Below are 12,380 nucleotides of genomic sequence, written 5' to 3'. Positions count from 1 at the left end.
GATGGTTGTGAGCCACCATGTGGTTGCTGGGAATTGAACTCAGGTCCTCTGGAAGAGCAGCCAGTGCTCTTAACCTCTGAGCCATCTCTCCAGCCCCGAGTCTTGGGGTTTCTATGACTGTGATGAAACAATGATCAAAAGCAACTTGGGGAGGAAACAGTTTATTTGGCTGACATATCCTGAATTACAGTCCACTGAGGGAAGCGAAGGCAAGAACTCAAACAGGATGGGGACCTCAAAGCAGGAGCTAATCCAGAGGCCATGAAGGAAAACTGCTTACTGACTTGCTCAGCCTGCTCTCTTAAAGCACCCAGGGGTGGCACAGTGAACTGGGCTCTCCCACTTCAATCACTAGTTTAAAAAAAAATGCCCTACAGGCTTGCCTACAGCACCACCTTTTGGAGGCCATTTCTCAGTTGAGGTTTCCTCCTCTCAGATGGCTCTAGCTTATGTGAATTGATATAAACTAGCCAGCACAGCATGGCACCCGTTTCCTTCTTAGCCCCTGTAAAGAACAAGGAGAGAGTCCTGTGAATGCCGTGTGTAACCAGTACATTAAACCTGCCTTCACATGGGGACTCAGGTGCCCACCCAACACTCAGCAGTCACCACCCTTCCCACCCCATATCTGCATCTCCCTCTCTTCTGTGTAACAAACAGGCACTTGCTTCCTCAGTCACACAGCGCACAGAGTGGTCTTAGGTTGGCTGACTGAAAGACTGTAGAGAGCTTTGTGATTAGTTCAAGATGTGCTTCTGAGTCCCCTGGGGTCGGTGCTGAGGGGTTAGAGCCAAAGCACCTGATGCTGAGTTGGGAGGCTTGGTTCTCATTCCCATGGTCTGAAATGTAGATAACACCATTATTTCTGTTTGTGTTCCACGTGAGCCCGCCCTCCATCCTTCTGATTTATGGATTGTAAATTACTTTTAACAAACCATTATATTCGTGGAGTTTTACTGTGTGCTGTGTCCTTCTGACATATTCCAGAACAAGGAACCTTTGAAATTCCAGATATTCCTGTTTATCAGTAAACCAGATGTGGGTCTCTGGTGTGCCACAGCTGTGAAAGTATGGCTTATTGCCAGTGGCAGCAGCCATGTGTGCCCTTTTGTGGTTCTGATTACATGGAGATGCATGTGCCAGGAACTATGGGTTGAAGCCAGCTGGCTGTGGTTCTCAGAGGGGCCCTCTCCTCACCTTGCACACAGACCTGCGTCTTTGCCATCTCAGTAGGCTTCTGAGATGGAGTGAGGGGGCTATGCTCTGGGGCCCCCTGGTTTTCCCCCATTGTTCTCTTGGTTTATCATGAGAAATCAAATTAATACTCTGCCCAGTATCTGGCCAGTGGTGGCGCACACCTTTAATCCCAACACTTGGGAGGCAAAAGCAGGTGGCTCTCAGGGAGTTTGAAACCAACCTGGTCTACAGAGCTAGTTCTAGGATAACCAAAGGTACACACACACACACACACACACACACACACACACAAAAAAAAAAAAAAAAAAAAAAAAAAAAAAAAAAACTGTCTCAGGAAAACAAATAAACAAACAAAAACTGCCTGGCTTGCTTGAGGTGCAGGGCCCTAGGTCCTTTCAGTTTCCTTCTTATACCACCATTCTGCACTCTGGACAGCATCTCCTGAGGTCATTGCCCACTCCCACAACCTTGGAGCTGTCTATACTCACTGTAAGGCAGCTTGCTTCCTTTCTCTAGCCCGCCCATGGCTAACTGGGCTGGGTCAGAATGGACCCCAAGGCAGGTGTGTTGAGTGGGGCCAGGTCTTGTAGAGTCAGTCAAGGGTTCTAGAGGATGGGTGGAAGGGAGGACTGTATGGCAGGAACTGTGCAAAAAGAAATTGCACAAAACAGTGACCAGAGCCAAGAGACAGAGGGTGACAAGACAGAATGCAGAACTCATCTGCTGGTGGCAGCTGTCAAGTCAGTCTGGGAGCTGTGGATGCTTGGGAGTGCCACCTCCACCTCACCCTTCAGGCCATCCTCTCACTAAGGGCTCCAGACGCCATGAGAACTGCAAGCTTGGACACCTGCATGATCACAGCTGGAAGGTGGGGTAGACATGCTCACTTAACATTGCCCCACCTGGCATCAAGGCTGGGGCCACCCAGAGTTGTTCTGTGACAGGTCCTAACTCTGGCTCAAACCTACTATGGAGGCAGATATGGGAATTTCCCAAGGTCATTCTGCAAGGCAGCCCTGAGGCCAGATGTAGGAATATTTTGTAATCTAACAAATAATGTTTGCTAAAGATCAAAGTGCAGAGCTAAGTCACTAGTTAGCCATAGAGGACAGGCAGTGGTGACCAAACTTTTAATCCCAGCACTCAGGAGACAGAGGCAGATGGATCTCTGTGAGTTCCAGGCCACCCTGAGCTACATGAGAGTGAATAAGTCTAAAAGAGAAACAGAGCTCATGCCTTTCAACCCAGCACTAGAGAGGAATGAACATAAGGAAGGAGCTCAGGCCAGCGCGTGCAGTCTGAGGTTTGGTGGGTACAGATGCAGTTGGATTCAATCTGAGGATTCATGGAGACAGGACCTCCCTTTCAGACTGAGATAGAGGTGAGAACTGTCTAGTGGCTGGCCACTTTGCATCTCTGCTCTTCAGCTTGAACCCCAATATCTGTCTCTGCGTTTTTAGTATTTGTGCCACAGCTGGATGTGGTGATGCTCCCAGCCTCCCCTCTGCCTGTGCTGAAATCACAAGAGCCCCTAAAGAGATGCCATAGTGAGATGGGCACTGACAGGATCTGCCTAGTGTCCACTCTCCTGGGAGGTTGCTGGGATGCTCTCTGCTCTGATCTTACTCTGGTTTCCTCCACTGACTGCATCACAACATAGCAGTGGATTAGAAAAGTACAGAGGACCAGGCAGTGGTGGCACATGCCTGTGATTCCAGCACTCTGGAGGCAGAAGCAGGCGAATCTCTGTGAGTTCGAGGCCAGCCTGGTCTGTAAAGTGGGTTTAAGGACAGCCATGACTGTTGTACAGAGAAACCTTATCTTGAAAAACAATCAACAGAACAAAAACAAAATGTCTTAGGAAAGTGCAGAGTGGATGAGTATATAGTCACCCAGTATCTCACTCACAATGTCACTGCAGGAGGCCGTTGCCAGTAACTTCCCAAGGCAGCACCCTGTGACTTGATAACTTCCCATGAGGCCCTCTTTTTAAATGTTCCACAGGCCCCACTCTGCCACCCTGTGACCCAGTTCCCAGCAGACAAACCTTTGGAAACAAACCACACTACTGCACTAGTGGACACGGCTCAGAATTTGGAAGCTGAGGAGACAGGGTGTGGAAAAGGACTATTTAGGTCTCAGGCACACTGCATTTTCTAAGACCCAAGGAATCTTTGGCAGTCAGGGCCAGGCAGACTCCACTCCATCTCTGGGAGGAGCCTGTGACCTCCAGCATGGGATCTCTGGAGGGGAGTAAGGTCATGAGGGAAGAAAGCTGAGAATGGATCCTCTGGACGGGTCCAGCAGCAGGACACAGACCACAAAATTGTCCAGTAAAGACAGACGGATGGTGGGAGTATGGATTCTGGGATGGAGGACTCAGGTGTGTGCTCTCCATAACCTCATTGGCACCTTGCCCATGTCTGTTGGAATGCTTGGGCCACGAGTCCATGTGGCCACAGAGGAATTAGAGGTCCATGTGAAGGCAGTCCTGGCAAGGCAGGGGTACTTTGCCTTCCCTCACCTTTATGTCTTGTGTACTGGGCTGTACTGGCACGGTGGTAGGAGGGACTTGGCTGTTTGGAAGTAGAGCTCATGGGAAGGGGACATTTATCTTGAGTAGATCAGGATTATGGTGAAAATGTTTGCATGAGATGATGAGAGGGGACACTGGGCCCAGAGACAAGGTCCAGATCTCAGGTCTGTGGCTCTCGTGCAAGTTAAAGACAACAGTGCAGCATGTGTCCTACTGGAAGGCAGCTTTGCCCAAGCTGAGCGATTGTGACCTTGATCCAGATGAGGAAGTGACTGCTGCCAACTTGTCCTGAGTCCCCAGCTCATTTTGCAATAGTCATGGGCATAGTTTCTGAAGGCAACTGACTACCTCAGAGTAGGCTGTGGTCCTGATTCCTGCCCTGGAAACAAGCTGTCAGTCACTCCTTGACAGCCTCCCTGTTGGCTGGCAATTACCCTAGCATCTATGAGAGAAGGGCAAAGACAGAAAGCTTGGCAGGGTGTCAGAAGGCGGGAAAACAACGGGACTGTTTTTGAAGGTATTTTTGATGATTCTTGTAGTGGGCTGTTTGTCTCATCTCACTTTCTCAGAGGTGTTTCCAAGAAAAGAACAGTCTATTGCCTTTACTTATTAATGATTTTTGCTTCTCTGGTTGCTCACAGCCTACGGCACTAACCATGCTCACATATGCTAGCATATACAGTTACAGATGCAAGTTTATGAACATGTTGATGCTATTGCCTGAATGAGCAGCTGTCCCCTCTCTTCACCTTCAGCCTGCCCTTCCATACCCTCAACACCACCATAGCACCGGAGGCTATGCACGGTGCACCGCATGTCATAAGGACTGCCACACACGCTGATCCTGGTTGAGCTATTTCTATAGCCTCTCTCCCTAAAAAGGAGCAAATGGGGTTCAAATGTCATGTTTGCTTTTTATTTTTCCTTTATATAGAACACCCCTGCCCCACACTTTCTCCTACCATCCTGGGAATCTTTTTTTAAAGGATATATTTATTTTATGTGTATGAATGTTTTGCCTGCATGTATGGATGGATGTGTGTATGGATGGATGTGTGTATGTCTGGTGCCTGCAGAGGTCACAAAATGGCATTGGATTCCCTGGAACTGGAGTTACAGACAGTTATTAGTCACCACGTGGGTGCTGAGAATCAAACCCAGGACCTGAGTGAAAGCAACAAGTGCCTGGCCATTGGTCCCTCTCTCCAGCCCCCACACTGGGAATCTTTTAAGAACCTGACCAGCTGCGATTCAGATGTCCCTCTTCCCGGATGTCTGGTTGGCTTTAAACAGTTAAACAAGTTGGGGAAGGCTGCTGCCTGGAACTTCTAGGCTCTTCACAAAGGCTGACAGCCTCAACTTCTGCAGCCCAGGTTTGGGGTGATGTCTTGCACACTATTAGTAAAATGGCAGTCCATTATCCACGGACCATTTAAAAAGGAACTAGAAAGGGAAAGCCGTACACGGTGCAGTGCCCCTGCAGTCAGGGACAATCTGTGGACAACAGAACAGTAAGGCCAGGAGGGAACAATCACATCAGACCCTACTGAACTGATCAGGGGCCCAGTTCATGGCATCCGTCTGTGAGGTCAGTCATCCCTGCATGCTCCCTAGTGTTGAGCGGAGCTGAGGTCTCCAGGGATAACTCCCATCACCGTAAGACCAGCTAAGCTCCTGTTCTTAGTTCTTTCTGCCGACCTTCACTGTCACCGTTCCTGTTGACAGAGGTGCCGGCAAGGTGATCTCCAGTCCTGGTTTGCTCATGGCAGGATGGGGTTGTCCCAGAACATGAGAAAGTTCCATCAACCAGGTAGGTTGGTCATCCTGCTGCAGCAGGTAGCACTTGGGAGAGCCAGTGACTTCTGTGTGCACAAGATGGAGGTGGGAGCCCCGCAGAGTAAGAGCAGGCAGTGCTGCTCACAGCCCCTGTGACTTCGTGTGTGTCTGTCTTCAGTGGTTCCTCTTTCCAACACCGCCCTGATGATAGCCAACAGCCTGATACCTGTCAGCCTGTAGGCCCCAGGCACTTCGGTTTGTGCTTCATTACCCCTAGCTGGTCTGTCTTTCAAAAGACTGGTGCTTTGTATCACCAGGTGAGTTTTGACCTACAAAAAGGAGGCCTCTGCTATGGTTTGAGAGCAGAGCTGGTTTTCTCACTGAAGAGCACCTAGGAAGTCTCTGTAGCTGTTCTTTATCTCTTCATGGTCTGTGTGTGTGTGTGTGTGTGTGTGTGTGTGTGTGTGTGTGTGTGTGTGTGTGTGTGTGTGTGCTCAAGCACATGCATGCATGCATGCAACCTGGGGTTTCAGGAGCTGTCTACTTAGTTTTTGAGGCAGGGTCACTCACTGATTCACCTAGGCTGGCTGGCCAATAAGCCCCAGATCCTGTTTCTGCCTCCTTGGTCCTGGGATTATACATGAACACACGCCATCACACCTGGCTTTTATGTGCGTGCTAGGGATTAAACTCAGGCCCCCAAGCTTGCATGGCAAGCATGTTACCTGCTAAGCCACCTCAGCTCTTCTACCTGATTTGTCATGAATATCGTTGTAAGAGTCCATGTTAGTATCTATTTTACTTCTTTTTTTAAGCTGGGTAAATGAGGATGATCTTAAACTTCTGACTCTCCTGCCTCCACCTTCCATGTGCTAGATTCGAGGCATAAACCACCATGCCAGGTTTATACACTCCTGAGGATTAAACCCAGTGTCACACGTGAGCACCCTACCAAACAAGCTACAGCTGTAGACCTAGTATCTGTTTTATAACCCTTAAAAGCTGATGGGTAATCCACGACACTTTTTCTCACTTCAGGAAAACAATTCCTAATAAGAGGAAGGCAAAGCTCAGGATGCTGTCAAACCCAAGCACCCAGGTGAGCCTGGCTTCCAGCATCCCAGCAAGCAGGATCTAGGATGGCATGTCACAAAACTGGGACCAAAATCATTAGTACTATTATTGTTTAATTTTGCATAACCTTGACAAAAACATCAATTTCCTAGAAAGAACCAACCCTAAGCAGCTGTGCCCAAAGGTGTAATTATCAGACTGGACACAGAAGCCACAAAGGCAAACCAGACTTCCTGTGTATATATACTTATCCAAAGCTTGAGGCTACGAAAACACAAGTGGCTTACACTTGGGGCATAAAATACTCAATTAACTCATCAAAAATACAATGTGATTATTTGAGAATTTTGTTCTTGCCCTCCACCATTTGATTAGTGGATCTGGCCCCGATGGGTGAAACACTATGGTGGTTGCCAGGACTCTGTGCGTGGTGAGGGTGGGGCTGGAACCCCTCTATCTTCTGGTTAGGTCTAGTAAGTGACATGCCTGCATTTCCACTGTAGCAGCAGCAGGACTTGCTGATAAGCTAAGCTGTGGATAGGGGCTGGTCTTGCCCTGGCGCAGGAGGCTGGGCCTGGGGAAGATGTAGGAACCAGCCTTCTCATACCTTAACCTTGTCATCATACTTTCTTTGGGCGGCCAGCTCACAAGTAATGTCACACAGACTTATTATCAATTATGAACGCTCAGCCTGAGCTTAGGCTTGTTCCACCATCTCTTATAACTTATATTAAGCCATTTGTTTTAATCTGCAGTCTGTCCAGTGGCTCGTTACCTCAGCTCTCTGTGCTGTATCTGCTGCCTCTTCTACCTTCTTCCCAGAGTTCTCTCTCTGCCCGGAAGTTCCGTCTATATCTCCAGCCTAACTATTGGTGGTTCAGCTTTTTATTACACCAATCACAGCAATACATTTTCACACAGTGTACAAATAACTCACAACGTGATGTGGGGAATATGGCACCGTGGTTTACGTGCCGTAAACGCAATGCCCAATGTACGTGTAACCACAGGTGTCACTGTGCTCCCTGAATTAGGCACTGATAAATAGTCTGCCGGGATAGCAGAAGTGGTCACTGGTTCTCAGCCTGTGGGTCATGACCTCTTGGAGGAGTTAAACGACCCTTTCACAGGGGTTGTCTAAGACCATTGGAAAACATAGATATTTATATTATTATTCATAACAATAGCAGCAAAATAATCTTATGGTTGGGGGTCACCACAGCATGAGGAATGGCATTAAAGGGTCACAGCATTAGGAAGGTTGAGAAAACCACTGCTCCAGAAGGTTCTGTCCAGGTCTGGGCTACCTTAGAACACAGACACATCCTTAGAGTCTTGTTTTTATGAGGCCATCTGTCACCATTTGGAACATCTAAACAGAGCCATATACCACCTCTAGGCCTGCTAGGAGCTGTTTTACCCAGAAACAAGGGGCCCAGTGGCCTCCCAGGACCCTGCCCTCCAGAATTCCAGACCCTTCCTGGCCTAACTTCCCTGAGGCAGAAAAGGACCAGAATCTACAAGAGCAGTCTCACGAATGGCTTCCTGTCCCCAGTCAGAGACTCAGCTCAGCCAAAGGCGATCTGGGATATAGCAGGAGTTGGTCCTAATGCCAGTGTTCAGCTGTGGACTTCCCTACTAGCACCTGTCCCTTTCAAGTCCAAACTCATGCCACCCAGTTCTGAAAGCCTGATGTCTCACATGGCCTGGACAGATGGTAAGGAGCTCTGCTCGCCCTCTCCCTGGCACCACCGTGGGAGAGTCCCAGGGTCGGAAATCCGAGTGTCACCGTAGCCACGGTGGGAACCACCGGCTGAGGCACTCCCCCCTCTTAATGGCATAATAAAGTGCTTTGTTACCCGTGAGGGAGAGGCCTGATAAAAGAAGAACATTACCACACCGTCTGCGATTAGGAGGCAGGCAGGCCCTGAGACTGAATGACATGTATGAGCAAATATAATTTATTTCTGTTCTCTGATTATGAAGGTCATGGTGGTTTAACCTGCTGGGAAGGCTGCAGACATTATCTGCTCCAATAGAACTGGGAAAGAAAACACCAGCAGTCATTAAAAGCAAATTACTTTGTTTTATGAAGATAGTAAGGAAAAGGCCTCCAAAACTCTAGATGTGGACTATGGGGCCCATAGAAGGGAAGCAACTGGGGTACTGGGTGCTGAGCTGGGGTTTGGTAATGGCCCCAGCCATCTGCAGCTGGAGGGCAGGCAGGGAGAGGTTCTGGGACCCCTTGTCTCAAGGTTTTTCTGAAAGTTCAAAGACACCGATAGCATGCCGCTTGAGGATGTAATGTTTTCTGTGCTACAGAAACAAAGAAGAGAATTTCAGAGGCCTGCTTTTCTGGGCCTAAGAGTGGTTTTACAAAAAAGAAGCATGGGGCCAGTGAGATGGGCCATGGAGTTTACAGATACTTACTTGGGCAAGTCTGATGGTCTAAGTTGAATCCCCGTAACCCACATGCAAGTTGAAGGAAAACCAGGTGTGGTGGCACCCAGCACCCAGCAGACAGAAGCAGGCAGACCTCTGTGAATTTGAGGTCAGTCTGGTCTGTATATTGAGTTCCAAGTCAACCAGGACTACACAGTAAGACCCTGTTTTAAAAAACAAAAAAACAAAAAAACCAGCCTCGTCTCCAGAGCGAGTGCCAGGATAGGCTCCAAAGCTACACAGAGAAATCCTGTCTTGAAAAACCAAAAGAAAAAAGAAAAAAAAAAAAAGATAGAAGGAGAAAACTGACTCCACAAATATGTCATCTGACCTCCACATGTGTGTATGCCATGAATACTTACACACACACATACACACACACACACACACACACACACACACACACACACACACACAAATAATAAATGGAACATTAAAAAACAAAACAAAAGCTAGGTGTGGTAGCCTTTAGTCCCAGCACTTGAGAGGCAGAGGCAGGCAGTTCTGAGCTCCGAGGCCAATGTAGTAGTCTATGGTGCGAGTTCCAGAACAGTAGGGCTAACAGGGAAACCCTGTCTTGAAACACCAGACAAATATTTAAAATTTTAAAAGGAACCAAGCTCCTGAAACAGGCGGTGCGGCATGAGTAGGGCAGAGGGTACTTGGCACTCAGAGCATGAATTGCAGCCCCTGGAGATAATGTTTAGATGGTGGAAAGTTGAGGTATAGAGAGGGGAGATTCCATATGGTTAAAAGACAAACACATGCAAATTTTACCACAATAACAAAAGCTCCAGATCAATTACCTGTGACAGAATTTGTTTCTCAGTAACCTCTTAGCCTACCATGCAAGCTGCGCAGTTCAGTCAGGTCCCTGTCTAACCAAAAGTGGAAGCTCTCTTCTTGTCCCTGGAGGTTCTGTGTGGTTGTGTGATGAGTTCCAGCCAGCGGGGAGCAGATCCAGGACTGAAGCCCTGAGGAGTCTTTATCTCCTGTGATGGCTAATTGTCCTATCACTGTCAACTGGACTAGATTTAAAACCACCTAGGAGATACACTTCTGGGTGTGTATGTGGGGTCATTTCCAAAGAGGTCTAACTAAGGAGGAAAGACACACCCTGACTGTGGGAAGTAACACCCCATGGGTCCCAGGCTGAACAAAAAGGAAAGAACAAGCTGAGTACTGGAGTTCATCTCCAACTGCTTACTGACTACAAGCCACCAGCCCTGCCACGCCTTCCTGCCAGAATGTATAATCCCCCCTCAAGCCGTGAGCCCAAATCAATTCCCCTGGAATCTACTTTTTGTCAGATATTTGGTTCCAGCCAGGGAGAAGTAACTATACAACATATCCCCACTGCCGCCCACCCCACCCACCCCTGCACTTGCTGGTAGGGATATGGATGGAGCCAGGGAGGGAAATTCTCCAGAGTCTGGTCATCAGTGAGTATGAGATCATCAGTCCAGCCCTGGACGACCTGTTCACATGAGCTAAAAATAAACTTCTGTCTGTTACCAGTTACCTTGAATCCTTGTCATGGATCGACCCCGATCCTGACATGCTCTCAGACGTGGCCCTTGAACTCCAGCACAGCAAGAGTGCAAGATAGTACCCTCACATGTATAGAGGATGGCTTTGCAGATCTCTCCTTTAGGGGCCAAGGCTCACCCTGCCTCTTGGGAGGGTCTAGACTGCTGGACACAGCGTGTATGTATTCTGTCCGGCACTGTCAGGTACCTGGTTAAAAACTGCTCCATCAATAAGGCAGCAGTCTATGTAACTGCAGACAGGCTCAATGACACATCATGAATACTTGGCTGTGCCAACAGGGCCCTCAATGTATCACAGAGCTTCTGGGGAGTATGCAGCAAGAGGAGGGATTTCCATGATAATTGTTCATTTAAATGGGAGTTGGCCAGACTTAATGGGTATGGCTGCTATCACTTGCTGACATCTTGGGAGGGTTGTCTCTGGCCAGTCTTTCCACCTGCCCGCTGGCAACCTAGAGCAGTAGGCAGAGTGGCAGTTGTGTTTTAAGGCTCTGATTTGTATGTGCAAGTGTCCCATTGGTTAGTCACAGCCTCATCTAAGGTGCAGTAAGGCTAAATCAGGGGCTGACTCAGGGACCAACTAAATGGACTACCAACTGAGTCAGTGCTCTTTCCAGGTGGAGGGCTGGAAGGGGGTCAGGAGATGGCTCAAACCATTAAGAGCACTGGCTGCTCTTGCCAACATCCACCTGGCAGCTCACAACCTTCTGAAACTCCAGTTCCACGGGACCCTATACCCTTCTCTGGACTCTAAGAACACCTGACATATAAATGGTGTACATATACTGGGTGTTGATGGCACACACCTTTAATCCCAGCACTCAGAAGGCAGAGGCAGGCAGATCTTTGTGAGTTCGAAGCCAGCCTGATCTACAGAGCGAGTTCCAGGACAGCCTCCAAAGCAATACAGAGAAACCCTGTCTCAAAAAGAAAAAAAAAAAGTGTATGTGTACATATATATATTATTTATATATAATATATATAATACATTTTAAAAAAGAAAGGCTTATAGGTTGGATTAGTTGCTCTGTGTGGCACAGGTTGCTAACCGGAGGCTGATCATGAACCTGAAGACCTAGGATAAAGAGACCATGACGGTGAGTTAGTTGCCTGGAAGACAAGAGATAGTATGTACATGCTACACTGTGAGGAAAACAAGATTTATATTCCCTTTGTAAATTATTGTTGTCGTTTTAAAACGCTGAAAGTTTCCTGTCTGTCTTGGCCTGACTTGAAGAGCTAGAGCCAGCCAGACCTGAGAGCTGCGCCTCTGTTTGCACGAAAGGGCCTCTGACACTGGCTGAGGCACAGTTTGCAAGAGGCAGCTAAGCCAGGGCTTAACCCAGGCAGTCTGTGACCACCTGGGAGTCCCAAGCTGGGTAAGCTGAACAAACCAAGGCTTACAACAGCCCCGACACTCCCTGCCCCCTTTCTGGTTTCTTGTTTATTTTGTTGTTTTCTTCCTTTTATTGAATTCCAGCATAAAAGCAAATATTATGGTTGAAAGAACTATTTTAATCAGGGAAATTAAAATGTAACAAATTTAAAACCTGCAGGCATCTTGGTGAAACTAGGTAGGCTTAACACTATCCAGTCGCCGATCCCACTCGTCCACTTTCACGGTCTGCCTCCTTTTTTTCTTGAAGACATCCAGAACTCCTGTAATCCTGGGGTATTACAGGAACCTTTGAGGGGAGAATGGCCCGCTAGGGGTGAACCGAACCCAGGGCCTGAGCAAGCCCTGCTACTGCAGCCATAGCTTCTGGGGCCTATTCTAGCACATTGCTGAGCAAGGACCTGGAGAC

This window comes from Cricetulus griseus, chromosome 8 (assembly GCF_003668045.3).
Source record: "Cricetulus griseus strain 17A/GY chromosome 8, alternate assembly CriGri-PICRH-1.0, whole genome shotgun sequence".
NCBI lineage: Eukaryota > Metazoa > Chordata > Mammalia > Rodentia > Cricetidae > Cricetulus > Cricetulus griseus.
Note: the sequence above shows the minus strand (reverse complement) of the source record.